Source organism: Eurypyga helias, unplaced genomic scaffold, assembly GCF_000690775.1.
Source record: "Eurypyga helias isolate BGI_N326 unplaced genomic scaffold, ASM69077v1 scaffold9930, whole genome shotgun sequence".
Taxonomy (NCBI): domain Eukaryota; kingdom Metazoa; phylum Chordata; class Aves; order Eurypygiformes; family Eurypygidae; genus Eurypyga; species Eurypyga helias.
The window spans coordinates 47,604-62,807 of NW_010223771.1; the positions used below are offsets into that span (position 1 = coordinate 47,604).

The following is a 15,204-nucleotide window of genomic DNA, read 5'->3' on the forward strand; positions in this document are numbered from 1 at the left end:
ATACTTATAAAAGGCTACATAACTGAAAGTTTACACAGGTCTATAAATAAGCTCCCATAAATTCTAAAGGAACACACCCAGGCAATCATGGTACTTTAGATTTTCCCCCGAAACCTTTTCCAAGATCTCTGATTCTACAAGGTAAACAGATCTCTTCTTCCACAGTGAAAAACATATTAATATCTATGCTTTTAAAAACATACCAAATTATAAAGGCAATATAATACAGCAGGTGGAAAATATCCTTGGTTATATATTCCCACTGTAAATATGAGCAATCAAAAAACATGTATCATGATGATTTCACATTCTGTATCTATTGGTTTTAATTATTTTACTCTTTCAAGAACAAGCAGCAGTTACTATATTGTGACATTAAAATTTACCTGAAGACTTTAGTTACAAACTTACATAAATGAGCAGTGAATTTCAAAACAAAAACATACAACTTAAATCTATACAAAACAAATGAGCTCATGAAAAGAAAAAAACCAGCATGAAATGTGGTTTTCAAACAAAATATGTTAACCCTAACAAAGGCTTACTGCAAGTTTCCGTTGCAGTATCTCATACAGCAGTTATTACATTACTCATACAATAATAACAAATCCTTGACAAAAAGAACAATCTGACTAGAAGAAAGTAACTGTGAGATGGTGGTGTCATCATTTTGCCTGCATTTGCTATTCTTTCCAATGTGTTTTGAATTCAGAATGCCTCATCATCTATTACTGGGAAAAGAGACACCATCACTTGGACTAGGGAAACAAGAAAACCAGATTTAAAAATGAAAATACTCAAAAAGCTTGGTCAGTATAACTGAATCACTTCTTCTAACTCTGATTATTTATTTTATCGCATAAGATGAATGCTATGAAGCCTAAATTTGGATTAAAAAAAAGCCCAGGCTCAACACCCAACACTGTTAGCTCCCCAAAACTAATCCACTTAAAAACAGGACTTAAATTACACTTCTTTTTTGTGCTGCCAATACTCCTGATGAATAAACAGTTCAACCAATTAAAATTAGAAAAAAACTCCTAAATGTTTGCACAGCATTAACTATCTGGCATCACCAGCAGTATCTTTGGCACATAAGATCTATACCATCATCATTATTTCAGCTTGCAAAATATGAATCTTCTGCCGGCGGAGGGAATCAACCAGAACATCGACAGATGCATGTCTCAATTCCAAAACTTGCCTGTGCTTGGATTGCGCAGTTTTGTAAACAAAGGTTCGCTGTCAGGTGTCTTAGGGGGGTCAGTAGCAGCCTCTGTAGGGGGAGAGGGAAAAGTTATGAACTTGTAAATTAAGAAGTATTTCATGTTCTGCTATGCTTCTCCAAGACATTCAGAATTAATGGGATTGACAGTTTTTCAAAACTCACGTATTTTTGTTATATGTCACAGCCCAAATTCATCCTACCTGATCAAGGCACCTACATTATGATTCCAGACTTCCTGGCACTCTATCTGCCACAGGAAAGATATACACCTGGGGATGATTTAGATTTTGAAAACCACTTACCCCTACAGAGCCTCAGGCAAAAGAGTTGACATTTCAGTTAAGTGCAATGAACTGATGTGTTGCCCTGATTAGTCACAAAAACAGTGAGAATGCTTTGGTAAGTTAGGGCAAGCACAGTGTAGACATTAAAAAGTTGAAGGTGCAAAAGGTAAAATATTTGTGGGAGAAACAGGGGCCTCAAAAGCTTTCAGGAAGTCAGATATGCAGGAATACAGGGCAGGAATTGTCCAAGCGGTTGTTACTTCTGTTAAAAATATGCACACTTGTTTATCTGTTATGTATAATCTTGAAAAATAAAGAGTGCATTTAATTCTCCCCACAGGAAAAAGAAGCTGAGAGAATACAGCACCTCTGGCTTAAGTCTCCAACAGTTGTTCTCTTTTCTGTGTCTTTAAGCAACAAGAAGACAAAAAGCAGAGCCACAAAAGTATGATTTCTCTGTGAAATTAAAAAAAAAATAAAATAGAAAGGAAACAGCTCCACAAGGATGCTGATTCAAGACTGAAAAAAACATCTGTAAGGATCTCCAGTTAATTATATTCTATCCAAGTTCTCTTTGTAGGGAAAGTCTAACTTCACGAAAACAACTTCCCACATCACAGTGAAGAGCAACATGACAGCATCATTTTTCTTAGCTTGCACACTGCCAGTTCTGTCCCAGTTCCTTTCACATACGCATTCATCAGAGCAAGGAAGATTACTAAAGCATTTCACATACATAACCACCATCCAGACCCCAGAGAATAGACTGACAGGGATCAGGCTGACGTTTGCGTTATGGTAACAACTTCCCACATCACAGTGAAGAGCAACATGACAGCATCATTTTTCTTAGCTTGCACACTGCCAGTTCTGTCCCAGTTCCTTTCACATACGCATTCATCAGAGCAAGGAAGATTACTAAAGCATTTCACATACATAACCACCATCCAGACCCCAGAGAATAGACTGACAGGGATCAGGCTGACGTTTGCGTTATGGTGCTGCCGAGGAAAGCAGAGAGGAGCTGCAGAGGCGGGCTGCACAGCTGTTCATGAGGGAGGCTGTTGGAAGGAACATACGTGCCACATCATCCTTCCCCTTTCGGTAGCATCCAGGAGGTTTACAGAGAGGGAGATAGCACAGTTCTTTTCTACAAAAAAGAGGCAAGTAGGAAACTCAAGTACAAACAAAAATAGCTGTACTACACTCTGGCTGAAAGCCTATCCCAAACATCCAAGGAAGGGCAAGTGGACTTCTCATAGACTGTTCAATGGCACCTCAGTGGCAAAAAAAGTCCCAAATAACTCTCATCTTTCACATCCAACCTTGGTTGTTCATTTGTATCACAAACAAATTGCACAAAGACATAAGCAGGGCTTAAAAAGTAAGTGCATTTTGTGATAAAGCACAAGTACAGGCTAGGTGGAGAATGGATTGAGAGCAGCCCTGAGGGGAAGGACCTGGGGGTACTGGTGGATGAAACGCTGGACATGAGCCGGCAGTGTGCGCTGGCAGCCCAGAAAGCCAACCGTATCCTGGGCTGTATCCAGAGAAGTGTGGCCAGCAGGTTAAGGGAGGGGATTCTGCCCCTCTGCTCAGCTCTCGTGAGACCCCACCTGGAGTGCTGCGTCCAGCTCTAGGGCCCTCAAGGATACGTACTGGTTGGAGCAAGTCCAGAGGAGGTCACGAAGATGATCAGAGGGCTGGAGCACTTCTCCAAGGGAGACCTTATAGCAGCCATCCAGTGCTTGAAGGGGCCTGCAAGAAAACTGGAGGGGTACTTTTTACAAGTGACAGGAAAAGGGGCAATGGCTTTAAATTTAAAGCAGGTAGACTTAGATTGGGCATCAGGAAGATATTCTTCACGGAGAGGGTGGTGAAGCACTGGAACAGGTTGCCCAGAGAAGCTGTGGATGCCTCATCCCTGGGAGTGTTCAAGGCCAGGCTGGATGAGGCTTTGAGCAACCTGGTCTAGTGGAAGGTGTCCCTGCCCATGGCAGGGGGCTTGGAACTAGATGGTCTTTAAGGTCCCTTCCAACCCAAACCATTCTATGATTCAATGATTCTAAAGTGTTGGAGGATAACAGTTCTTGGAGTGGTTCAGAGAATTTACAGTCGTTTTCTTCTCCTGAATTTTTATTTGCGTCTTCAGGTGGCTTGAAAAAGTGTATTAAAAAGTTTCAATATAAATTGAGGGGTTTTAATGGAAAAAATCCATATTTGCTAACCAGACTTGCTTCATATGCTGATACATAAACACACACGGTTGTCAAGCTACATTTGCCCTGGCAAAGGCAAACTTCAAATATCTAGAGCTGTGTATATTTCAATTCTTGACCACAGTTTAACATTAGTGTATTTTTTGTTACTTTTTAAAACACTACAGTGATTAATGACAGTGAAAGAAACACACTGCATGTGTTTACTTTGATGTGTTTCACATGAACATGTTAAAATATACACACTAAATGTGAGTTTCAAAATTTAAAACAAAAAGCAAAACAAAAAAAACCCCAAAGGAACTTCTAGCGCTCACTTGCTCTGCTTTCTTCATGCATAGATTCATGAACACTGGGAATGAGTCCAGCTGAACCCTAAGTTGCATCTTGTATAACGTGAACAATTAAGTAGCCAATCCTTCCTAATGTAGGTGTTTTTAATGAAGTTCCCATCTTTATTTAGTGGAAATATTCTCTTCCTAACCTCCTAGTAACACACCAAATTTATCCATCCCCGCTAAGCCTGGGCGACACCTGCATGAAGGGAGCACTCCAAAACCGAAGGGATATAGTGTCCCATCTCTTCCTCATCGATCCTCTGCCTTCCCAACCCAGGTAACTACCCTACATCACTAAGGCCTGCCTCATGCTAAACCAGGTTCAACACCCTCTGCTCTGCCCCTCTGTACACGCAGCAGCCTGGCTCTGCAGCTGCCTTGGCTCAGCCAGTAGCTTTTCCCCCATGTGATGAGAAGCTGCCCGTTTAGCTCTTTGGTCCTCCCCAAGCTCCGTGGGGTTTGTCATTGCACAGAGGGCAGCAGTGATCATAGCCTAATGAACAGAGTTGCAGCCTCCAGTGCCAGCATACAGTGCTGATGGGATCAGAGCACATGCCATATTTCCCACACAGCTGCCACAGAAGGGACACGACCATGCGCACACACACAAGAAGGGAAGGAGTGGGAAAAGGCGCAAGTGGTTTATCTGAGTTTCTTTTGCCTCCAGTTTCCTCAAAATGTAGACAATATCCCACTCCATTTCCAGGGGTTCTGTACATTTTTGTTACAGATGAGCTCTACTAGATGTCAAGTTGGCAAATGAAAAGAAGCAACTTGATGAATGCCTGCTTGCAAAACTGGGTGCAATATTAACACTAAGGGTGAAGAAGGTCCGATTTAGCTGAATGTAAAAACTTCTGGCCTAGGAAAATGCTGAGCAAGGTATTTCTGAAGTTAGGTGTCCAAACCCAACTTCTGTGTGTTCTGGCCATTAGCCAGGAAAGGTAACTGGATTTCTTTAATGTCATTACATTTATCAGTCCTTGTATTTGGGCAGGGATCTCTTATAGCTAAATAAATAGAGACTTCTTAAAAAGCAGTACTACAGCAATTTTCTAGCAAAACTAAGAGCTAAACTTTTTTTTTAAGACTCAGATCCAGATAAGAACTAATCTTACAGAAAAAAAAAAAAAGCAGACAAAAGGGACTTGCAGGAAGAAACTCTTTCAGTAAATCCTACAGGAAAACATCAAAAGATTGCCACTATGCTTACTACAACAGTTTCCATAGCTCAGACCTGAAAAACTTGTTCACCTACAAGAACAACAAGTGAGAGAGGTAAGACCTTTCTGACTGAATATTATACTCTACCAACTGTCTTGCAGCTGTAAACTGCAGGTAACAGTACAGGTCAGCTTACTAACAGATGTGCTAGTACAGCACACTATTCTCGTAGGACAACATTCTCGACAAGGATAGAAAAAACTGATACAAGGGGTACAGAGGGGCTTAATTAATCCTGTCCCAGACAGGCATCTCAATTAACAAGCCACTCTCTAAACTGCCAGGGAAGACAGATGACAGGCACTCTGAGGAAGCAGAGAAAGCTACCTAAAGCCTAAATCCACCTGTATCATCCCCTGCAAGTATATGCCTTGGTCTCCATTGAGCCTACAGAAACCTCCAGCAATGCAGAACGAATCTGGAGGCAGTACCACTGCAGCTCTACCAGAGGAGGGAGTTCTGCATAAGCACAATGCAGGGCAATTAAATGCCAACATCGGGCTAGTAAGTATGTAACTTAAGTTAGGCTTAAGTTACATCTTACTGTTCATTCACTATTAATCAAATCACACAAAGTCCATCTAAAAATGTTGAGTGATATAACCACTAGCTGTACTCGTGACTACAGGCAGAACCTCAGAAACCTGAAGCTGGGCGAAAGAGACTATAAAAGCTTAAACAAAGTTTTCCATTACAGAAAAAGAGAAAAGCCTATCATATTTCGTGGAGGTCAGACATACAACCAGGCAAATTCTATAAAATATATAAACAAAACAAAGTGAAAACGAACCAGCTGTCAAAGAATTTCTGGCAATAATTTCTACCACAATGTATAGATATGAGGCACTAATGAATCTGGCCATTAGAAAAAAAAAAAGCATTAGCTTGTACAGCAACATGAAAAATTGGGAAAGAATATAAAACTCCCACTAAGATCTATGAAACTGTTATGGATGATGCAAGGTCTATTCACCTTTTTTAAAAAAAAAATGCTTATAGAATACTATATATAACAGACTAATATTAAGTTATATGGAATTCCCATGCAAAGAGCTGCCAGCCGAGCAAGCAAAAAGGCTGTAAATATCTGTCAATTGCGTAAGAGGAAAAAACCCCTCTGAGAGCACAAATTTCCCTACCACCATCACCCAGCAAAAAACCAGGATTATTTAAAAGTCGGGAAATATAAAGTTTAAGCTTTCATTTAAAAACAGATATTAAACCATACGTCACCTATACAAGTCTTTTCCATTCCCTTCTTAACTTCTAAGCACGCACGAAAGGTGTGTCAGATGGAGATATTATCATAGAGCCCATTAAATGGATATTTAAACATACTTTAAACTATGTAGCCTAAGGGTACAGGTATGTTAGATCTAATAATCATTTTATGTATGTTCTTTTTATAACCAGTCACCCCTGAAGTATATGGCTTTAATTCAGTGTCTGTGTCCTCTAGGTCCTGCAGCATGGCCTGAAAAAAGCCCATTGAAAATTAATTAATAAATGCAGTCCTTTGTATCCCCCAAACTTTTGGTAATTTTTATAGACTACAAGGTAATTAACTATTAGCATAATGAATGAATTCAGGTATGCAAAGACCGATGACCCATCTGAATGTCTTCAAATGACCAAAGATCAGAGGCCACTGAAAAGCGCAGTCCTGAGGTCCCCACCTCTGCTCCCGCCCTGCTGTGCATCTCTGCTCCTTTCTTTCCATCCAAACTAGCAATCTCCTGGCCACACAGCAAGTTGGCTCAGTTCACTGATCCATCCGAGTATTAATTTTCACCCAGGTCCGTAAGCTATTCTCACTCCCCACAGGATTACATGATCACTGAATGAAAGGACAGAACCCATGGCAGGAGTAGACGGCATAGAACATAACCTGCTCTATATGTGACCCTAAGTTCTTTGACCAGTGTGAGCTAATGAGGAAACCCCATTGTACGCAGCTCTGCAGAGGTGGGAAAGGAAAGGGAGATGGGCCACAAGTCTACATTGTTGCTTCCGTGGTCTGCAGTTCTCTCCGGGGAGTACTAAATGGCAAACAGCTCGATTGACCTCTGGAAACAGGGTCTTTTGCAGGTGCCTAAACATGAGGTATGGCTTTGCACTTGCACACACTTGATTTTTTGAAATACTTTCTTAGTTGTTACTCAGTTACGTTAACTTGATGTTACCTCACCACCTTACCCCTCCTTGACCATACATAGTACTAGCTTCAGTGAGGGGACTTCTGCCATCCTTGTTGTATAAGACAGACTGGTTATCAGTGTGGTAATCACAGCATTTATTATTTGGTGCTCTATGGAAGTAACGTTTAATGTGACATAACTTACACCCCTTAAAGTCTTTCTGGCTCCCACTTCACCTGAAGATTGTACAATAAAACACAATACTATCTAAAAGTGGCACTGTCTTCTATCTTGAGCAAAACTTCCCAAGGAAATACTACTAGATGGTACTTCTGCTCCAGTACACTGCCCTGCAATACAGCTAAATATTAAGACTTCCACCTGAGATTATCTTTTGGCTTCCCCTTATGCTGGCACAGTTCACTTCACAGGCCAAAAAGCCATGTTCACATACTCACTGGCAGCAACGGACAGTCCTAATTCACCCATTACTGAAATCTAGCTGTTAGGCAGATCGTGCAGGGGGTTTGAGCTGATTGAAGGAGAGGTCAGTCTTGAAAAGTTCAAGAACAGGTTATCACTTGAAAGGATAAAAACTTAAGACTTCCCTTCTCAATATTTATAGGGTCAACACTGGTGCAGCTGTACTACTGGCTGAATCAGCCCTATTCCCACGTGCAGAGAGGCCTACGTTGGCACAAATTGGTCTCTTCCAAGCCAGATGGCAGAAAGCAGAAGTAGGAGATGGTGTTACACATTAAAACATCTCTTTTCAGTTATTTTATTTGCTATGCTTCCTTCTGGCTCCTTAGCTTGCCAGTTATATCTGCTCTATACATAGCTGAGTTCAGTATGCCTTTTAAGAGATGACATATAAGAAATGGTGCAAATTACCTGCAGGCAAAAGGCTTTGTTCAGGCCATGGAAGTGCCAATTTAGGGGGAGGTTAAGTAAAATATGCCCACAGAGCGCTAAATTCTAAAATAAGCGTATTCACATTCACCTCCTTGAAAAGGTATATAAACACGTGCACAGATTTTATATAATCTTTCTAATGCTTTAAGCTAGATGTTAAAAAACATACGTATTTGTTTATTGTAATCATTTTTTCCATTCTTTATCTGAATTATTCTGGAATTATTAATGTTTAAGTATCCCGCTCAATTTTGACATTCATTGCAACTTCTAAGTCAAGCTCCCTAACAGCCCAGAAGTGTGGTCTATTTTGTGGCAGCTAAATTGAACTGTTTTTTAAATGCTAAATAAAAGCATGCATCAAAGCATTAAGTGCAAGGTGCGAGAATGGAAAAACACCCAGCTATAAAACCTGTCTACCTCGGATTTTAAAGCAAACTACTTTTATGCATTGAGTATTCTACAGCTTCTTTTGCTATGACATCTTCTCTCAATATGACCCAAAATTTTCAAGTCAAACGCTTCATCTGTTGTTGCACAGAGACAAAAGTTCCTTAGTCTCATTTGAAAGAACGAAGGATTAATTTAATGTGTGCTGATGCCCTATGGTTTGGCATCACAGTCCATTTATTTCTGCCTCCATCTGACTTTTGGCATATGAGATTTGTTCAAACTACTTGCCAAGTCTAATGTGAAACTGTTCCTTTTATTTTTAAATAAGTAATTCCTAAAAATAATAGGATTGTTAAATTTCCCTCCCCCCTTGCAATCCTTCCAGTGCTATTCATATGGCAGTTGCCATAAAACAACACAAAAGCTGATCAATTTATTGTTTAAGAAAACAGCAGACTGGAAAAAAAAATGTAGTCAACTAAACTTGTCTATTTCAGAAAAATAAAGTTTGAAAATAATTTTTCAGCTTGCAGCAAACGCCTACTTCTTCCCCTAATACAGACAAACGCAGAACAAATTAAATACAGCATTTTTAGCTTTAGATGTAGAGCAAAACACCAGTCTTCAAAAACTGCCTTCAATCCCTTACCTCTTTGTTAAAACCAGTGAGGGATATAAATAGTTGCAGTTCTGACATGGCACCTATCCCTGAGAAAGTGTACTGAAAAGAGACTGCCCTTCGCACCCACCCTGTTAAGCAGCTAGTGTGATTTTGGTGGCTATTGGTATGACCAGTTTGAAGCCATTATGTAAGAATGTTTATCTGCTATATAGAGCCCAGGTGAGACCTATGTCACCAACAGTGACTTGATCACAGAATTTGTGGATTTTCCAGTACCCTTCCCTTAGACACCCCTACAATTAGGTGGTGTCTCAGTATTATTTCTCTGTCTAGAAAATAATTTCTAGTTCTTATAATTTTTGGCGAAAACATTAAAAATACTAGTTCCATGGGCCCAACTCACAGAGTAAGCATAAATTTCCCCTATGCACATAAAAATCTGATTGGTTCAGGTAGTAGGATTTTTTGAAAAATGTACATGAATACTCAGTAAACACAGACAGAATCTCCTCACATCATTAGCAACTTTCTAGCTGTGAGATGGCCAAGTTTTAATCCTCAGGAGCTACTTCTTTTCCCTTCTACCTGTTCAGTAGCTAGACCAATACAACAGAAAGCCTGTAGAGGAAGCTCTACATTCTGAAGAGTAAAGGGGGGCTCAAATACATGGGTAATATAACATTCCTGACTATGAAACTACTACAAGAAATGCAGAAAAGCACAATCTGGAAAGTCAGCCACCCACCACTGAAGTCCACGTGGGTCCTTCAGGACTTATTAGCACACTGTTGTCTCTGTACCATGACTCCTCCACAACTCCAGATTCGGGAGGTCTTCTTAACCATCGACATCAGCTACCCAGCACAAAGCAAGTTCAGATCCAGATTTCCAGCCAAGCTAATAAAATCCCCTGGAACATTGAGTACAGCACAGAAACACCCAAGTGGGTCTGCACCGAGCCAGCTTGGGTCCATCAGGACTTATTAGTCCAGACACTGTCTGAAAGCAGCTGCACTGCAAAGCTGGTCCTGGAAATAGCAGAGATGTGTTAACATGGCACAGCACTTGAACTAATAAACTGTTAGTGCTGAGCTGAGTCTGGTCTAGGCCAAATCCAGTGCCTGTATATCCAAAGCATAGTTAATCTGCAAGTGGAGAAACTGCCTGAAGAGTTGACTCTATTTCGAGCCCAGCGCACACAGCTCTACTCCAAACCCACATGCCCAATTCTGTCCTCATCATCTCCCTCCATATGGCCAACTCCTCCATATACCCTCTTCCTGTTCGTCCAGCATTTTCTCTCTGGACTTCACATCCATTTCTCACCTGTCCTCTAAATGTCCATGATAAGGCTGCACAATGCACACTAGCAGCTTCCAGCCTCTCAAGAGCAATTAACATGGTTCCCACCCTCTCCTCATCCTACCTTCTCCAACAGACCAACACTTTCTAGTTCCTTTCCCCCTGATTTCTGGCTTTCCCCTTTGTCCTGCCCTTGGTGTTTCAATCTCTAACATAGGAATAATTATGCTTATAAAAACAAACCCTACATGATTGTATTGGCATATCAAATCATACTGCCTCCATGGAAAAAAGTATCAGCAGAAACACCATCACAAGAGCTCTCACCAGGACAAGGACAGGCTACCATTTCTAAAGGTAAAATTTACTACCTCACCTAAAAATTGCTTACCGGCCAGCCCAGACATGATTGTCTGAGGCTCTCCTTTCTCCTTCCTACTCAGATTTCCTTTGTGTAACTCTCCTATGCCAAACAGCTTGAGTACCTTATAGAATCATACAATCTTTTAGCTTGGAAAAGACCTACAAGATCATCAAGTCCAACATTAACCCAGCACTGCCAAGTCCACCACTAACCCATGTCCCTAAGCACCACAGCTACCTGTCTCTTAAATCCCTCCAGGGATGGTGACTCAACCACCTCCCTGGGCAGCCCGTTCCAATGCCTGACAACCCTTTCAGTGAAGGAATTTTTCTAATATCCAGTTTAAACCTCCCCAGCACAACTTGAGGCCATTCCCTTTTGTCCTACCACTTGTCACTTGGGAGCAGAGACCAACTCCCACATCTCTGCAACCTCCTTTCAGGTGGCTGTAGAGAGTGATAAGGTCTCCCCTGAGCCTCCTCTTCTCCAGGCTAAACACCGCCAGTTCCCTCAGCTGCTCCTCACAGGACTTGTGCTCCAGACCCTTCCCCAGCTCCGCTGCCCTTCTCTGGGAATGCTACAGCAGCTCAGCGTCTTTCTTGAAGTAAGGGAAACTCTTGGTGTGGCAAAAGGCTGGTGAGAGCTAAGACTGCCATCAGGCTGCTGCTGAGAACCGTGAATGAGGAAAAAATGCCACAGGAAAGAATGAGGGTAGACAATGACTGAAATGAAGCACAGGGTGACCGGGCTGCTGAATATCAACCCTGCCCCTCAGCTCAGGCAACTCTGCTCCCCCTTCCCACCTTCTCTACTTCTGTAAACCATGCAAAATACCTGCTGAGCTGTTTGATTTGAAGCTCTGTCCTGTGATAAGTAAGCATGAGGTGGACACTAGCAGTCTTACAGTACCAGAAATATAATGACAGAGTTAACCACTTGCAGCAGAAAGTGAAAGTTTGACCCCCTACAATAGTTCAAGAGGGCTGAGATAAAGGTAAACAAGGTAAAACAACAGGTAAAACAAGCCCATCTGCATTTTTCCTCTAGCCATAATCATGACTTCAGCAAAGACATGGGCAATTCTACCTGCGAGGAGATTCCTTGTTTCTGAGCTGTTTCCAGAACACTGAAATCAATATAAAAGTTAGGAAACCAGAAATAAAATTGAAATTTATCTCCTTAGTCATCAAACATGCTCTTAACAGCACAGCAGCAATTTATTGTCTATGCAATATAACACAGTGTACAAATGTGTACTGAAGCAAGGAAATTAACAATAATTTTATAACCGTCAATACTAAAGCACACAAACACACTCCGCTCACTTTCTATGGCAATTAGAATATGAAATCTGCCTGCTTTTTAGCTGCTGTGTTCCAGATATCAACCCCATGGTGTCAGCTGATGAAGTCCAAATAAGAAAGAAACTCATCTTCCTCCTACATGTTCTTTTTACACAGTCAAGTGGTTTCTACATGTCATGCACACAGCAAAACGACAGTCAGAGACTTGTGCAAAATCGGACATTCTCAGAACGACGTAACAACTAAGGAATCAGAGCAATACAAGCACTATAGTTCAGAACTCCAACCATACCTTTGCCCTGGTCTAGGAAGTTACTTTTGAGCCTCTAACAGTCTGAAGGATTGAAAAATACTGATACTTAAGAAAGGAAGTTTCAGTTCTCACTGTTTTACTTCTACACTTCTGGCAGCCCTCATTCTTTTTTAGACTAAGATGCCTAACCTCCTTGCAGAACTAGTTACCATCTCCATCCATACAGGAACTCTAAAGATGTCACAATCAAAGCAAGATAAATGGCACATATTGAAGTGGAGATGCTAGTAGATTGTGTAGGATGGTATACATTATTACACCTTACAAGCTGTTCTAGGAGGCAAACTACCCAGGTGAATAGTTCAAACTAACTTAAGCACTCAAAACCAGGACCTCAGAAAGTGCCGTTATTACAAGAAAAGTTTTGGAGCTTCTTGTGTAGCGTTAAAACACACCTTGCTCCTTCCTCCCATATAAGGGTACAGGATAATGGCCACAGATACAAGGCGATAAAGAGGCCATCTATACCTAGGTGGTGTTGGTAAACTTATTAACAAATGGTATTAAACTCACATCCAGAACCAGATCCTGCAATTGTTCACGCCAGTCGTTTCCATGCATGTATGTAGCATAACGCCATGCGAGTATTATGGAGATATGGACTGCCACAGGAATAAAATTTAACGTAGTAATTTACATGTAACAAGCATTTTTTTTGTTATAAAATCCAACTGCATGCATCCATCTTCATTGCTAAAAGTAATCACGTCTTCCTACTACAAATTCTGCTAAACGGCCAATGATCTTTCAGGATCATTCAACAAAGCAGTTAAGAAACGCAAACCTTTGAAAAGCAACATATATTAACTTTAAAAATCTCTTTTCTGGAAAAAAAAAAAGTTAAAACCAAACTAAAATCGTTAAATATATTTCATGTCAGCACTCCTATTCATGTGGTTGGCAAGACTCATCAGTCATGAAGTTCTGAAATTATCAGCCACTGACTTTTTTTAAAAAAAAAAAAAAAAATTACTGTGTGCACTAAGGCTTAACAAACTTTCTTACAGGTCTGGAGTACTACATAAATTTTATCAGAGCTGTGCTGGCATAATTGGTAATACAAACTGCCTGGCTTCATGAATGTTACAAGCTCTGGCTCCAATCCTGCAAACACTTACTGAAGAATTTAACTTACTGCGCAGAATGGACTACTCGTGCATAAGTTAAGCATATTTGTAAATATTTGCACAGTATGGACATCTGTTGGCATAGCCAGCATTCTGATACAAGACTCAGCTTTAAATCCTAGCCTGCAGAGTCAATATTAAAAAAAGGGATTCCTCACTTATAAATTCCTTTCTTAGGCATCAAGCATGTCTAACAGCAAAGGGTGGAATTGAAAAGTTAAAACCAGAGGAAGATGGGAATTGGTGAAATCCTAACAAGTGGTTCTGTTTCTCATGTAACTAGAGAAGCCCAGTTTCTTACAGATGCGGGCCTCAAGACTGAGCCCCTGCCTTGTTTTCAACCTTTGCCCAACGACCCTTTTGCTATACCTTTCCTTCAGTGGTGCTACTTAAAGCATTTCTCACATCACTGCAGACATTTCATAAAGGTCATAAAATTACTCCAAAGAGCTTCTCCTTTTCATCATGTTTGGCTGAAACTAACACTCAAAAGTTATCAAGTACGCATTTCCTTAGGAAATTGAACTATAAAAAGCACTGATGAAATGCCTCCTTTCCTCTTAGTGTCTTGGTTTATGCACATCTTGTTTTACTTATCCTCTTTAACACAAAAACCTTTGTGATCTGTGAATTAAAAATTTTAAAACCTGATACTAGGCAGAAATAAATGTAAAGGGGGAAGGCATCTTTGCATTTATTCAGCACAAAGTGAGAGAAACCAAGCTTACACGGTGTTTAAGGCCTTGTGTATATTGCATCTGCAAAGCTGCCGTGTGGATGGAGATCTGCTTCTTCAGCCAACAGAGGAAGAGCTGAGGAGATCGCACTCTGGCTTAGGACTTAAACGTTTCCAATGAGTTTGTTTTAAAACTGAAGCTTAGGGCCCTAAACCGTTTCCTTCAAACACTGCAGGCACGGACCGAGGGGATGCTGGCCTGTCAGCAGCTGGGAGACAGCCGCAAGGCTCCATCAGGGACCTCGGTGACAAGATCCCTCGTCTACAGCTCCTCTCCCCACAGCTCACAAAGCTGTCTGCAAACCAGGGGCGAGCTGACCTTTGTAAAACCCTCACGACACACAAATATGAGCTGCAATGGTGCGGGGAAACAGGGTCCCTGGGGAGGAGAAGTGGGGTACTCTGTAGGGCCTTGTGTAAAGGCTGTGTCTCAAAACATCCCTACCACACCAGGGCCAGGGCTGGCTGCACACAGCAGCCCAAACACCTGCCCCAGCCCTTGGAGAAAGGAACGCGTCTCCTGGCCGAGCGACGGCCCAGCCCCGCCGCGGTGCGGGCGAGCAGGGCCAGTCAGCGGGACGCGGTGGAGAACGAGAGATCGGCGCTGCGGCAGAGCCTGTCCCACCTCAGAGCCCCGCCGGGTTACCTGGTGCAATGAGCACCCACTGGCCAGGGTGCGCGTCCACGGGACGCTGCT

The 15,204-nt window shown here is 41.6% G+C and overlaps 1 protein-coding gene across 1 annotated transcript in view; it reads right to left on the reverse strand.

The window, feature by feature from the left end:
* Positions 1-15,198, reverse strand: part of RNASEH2B (ribonuclease H2, subunit B) — a 39,528-nt gene extending 24,330 nt beyond the window's left edge. Inside the window, exons 1-2 of the mRNA XM_010152187.1 lie at positions 15,154-15,198; positions 1,205-1,276 (exon numbers count right to left, since the gene is read on the reverse strand). The gene's annotated coding sequence lies outside the window, so the exon portion shown is untranslated. The remainder of the gene's footprint in view (positions 1-1,204; positions 1,277-15,153) is intronic.
* Between the last annotated feature and the right edge of the window lie 6 nt (positions 15,199-15,204).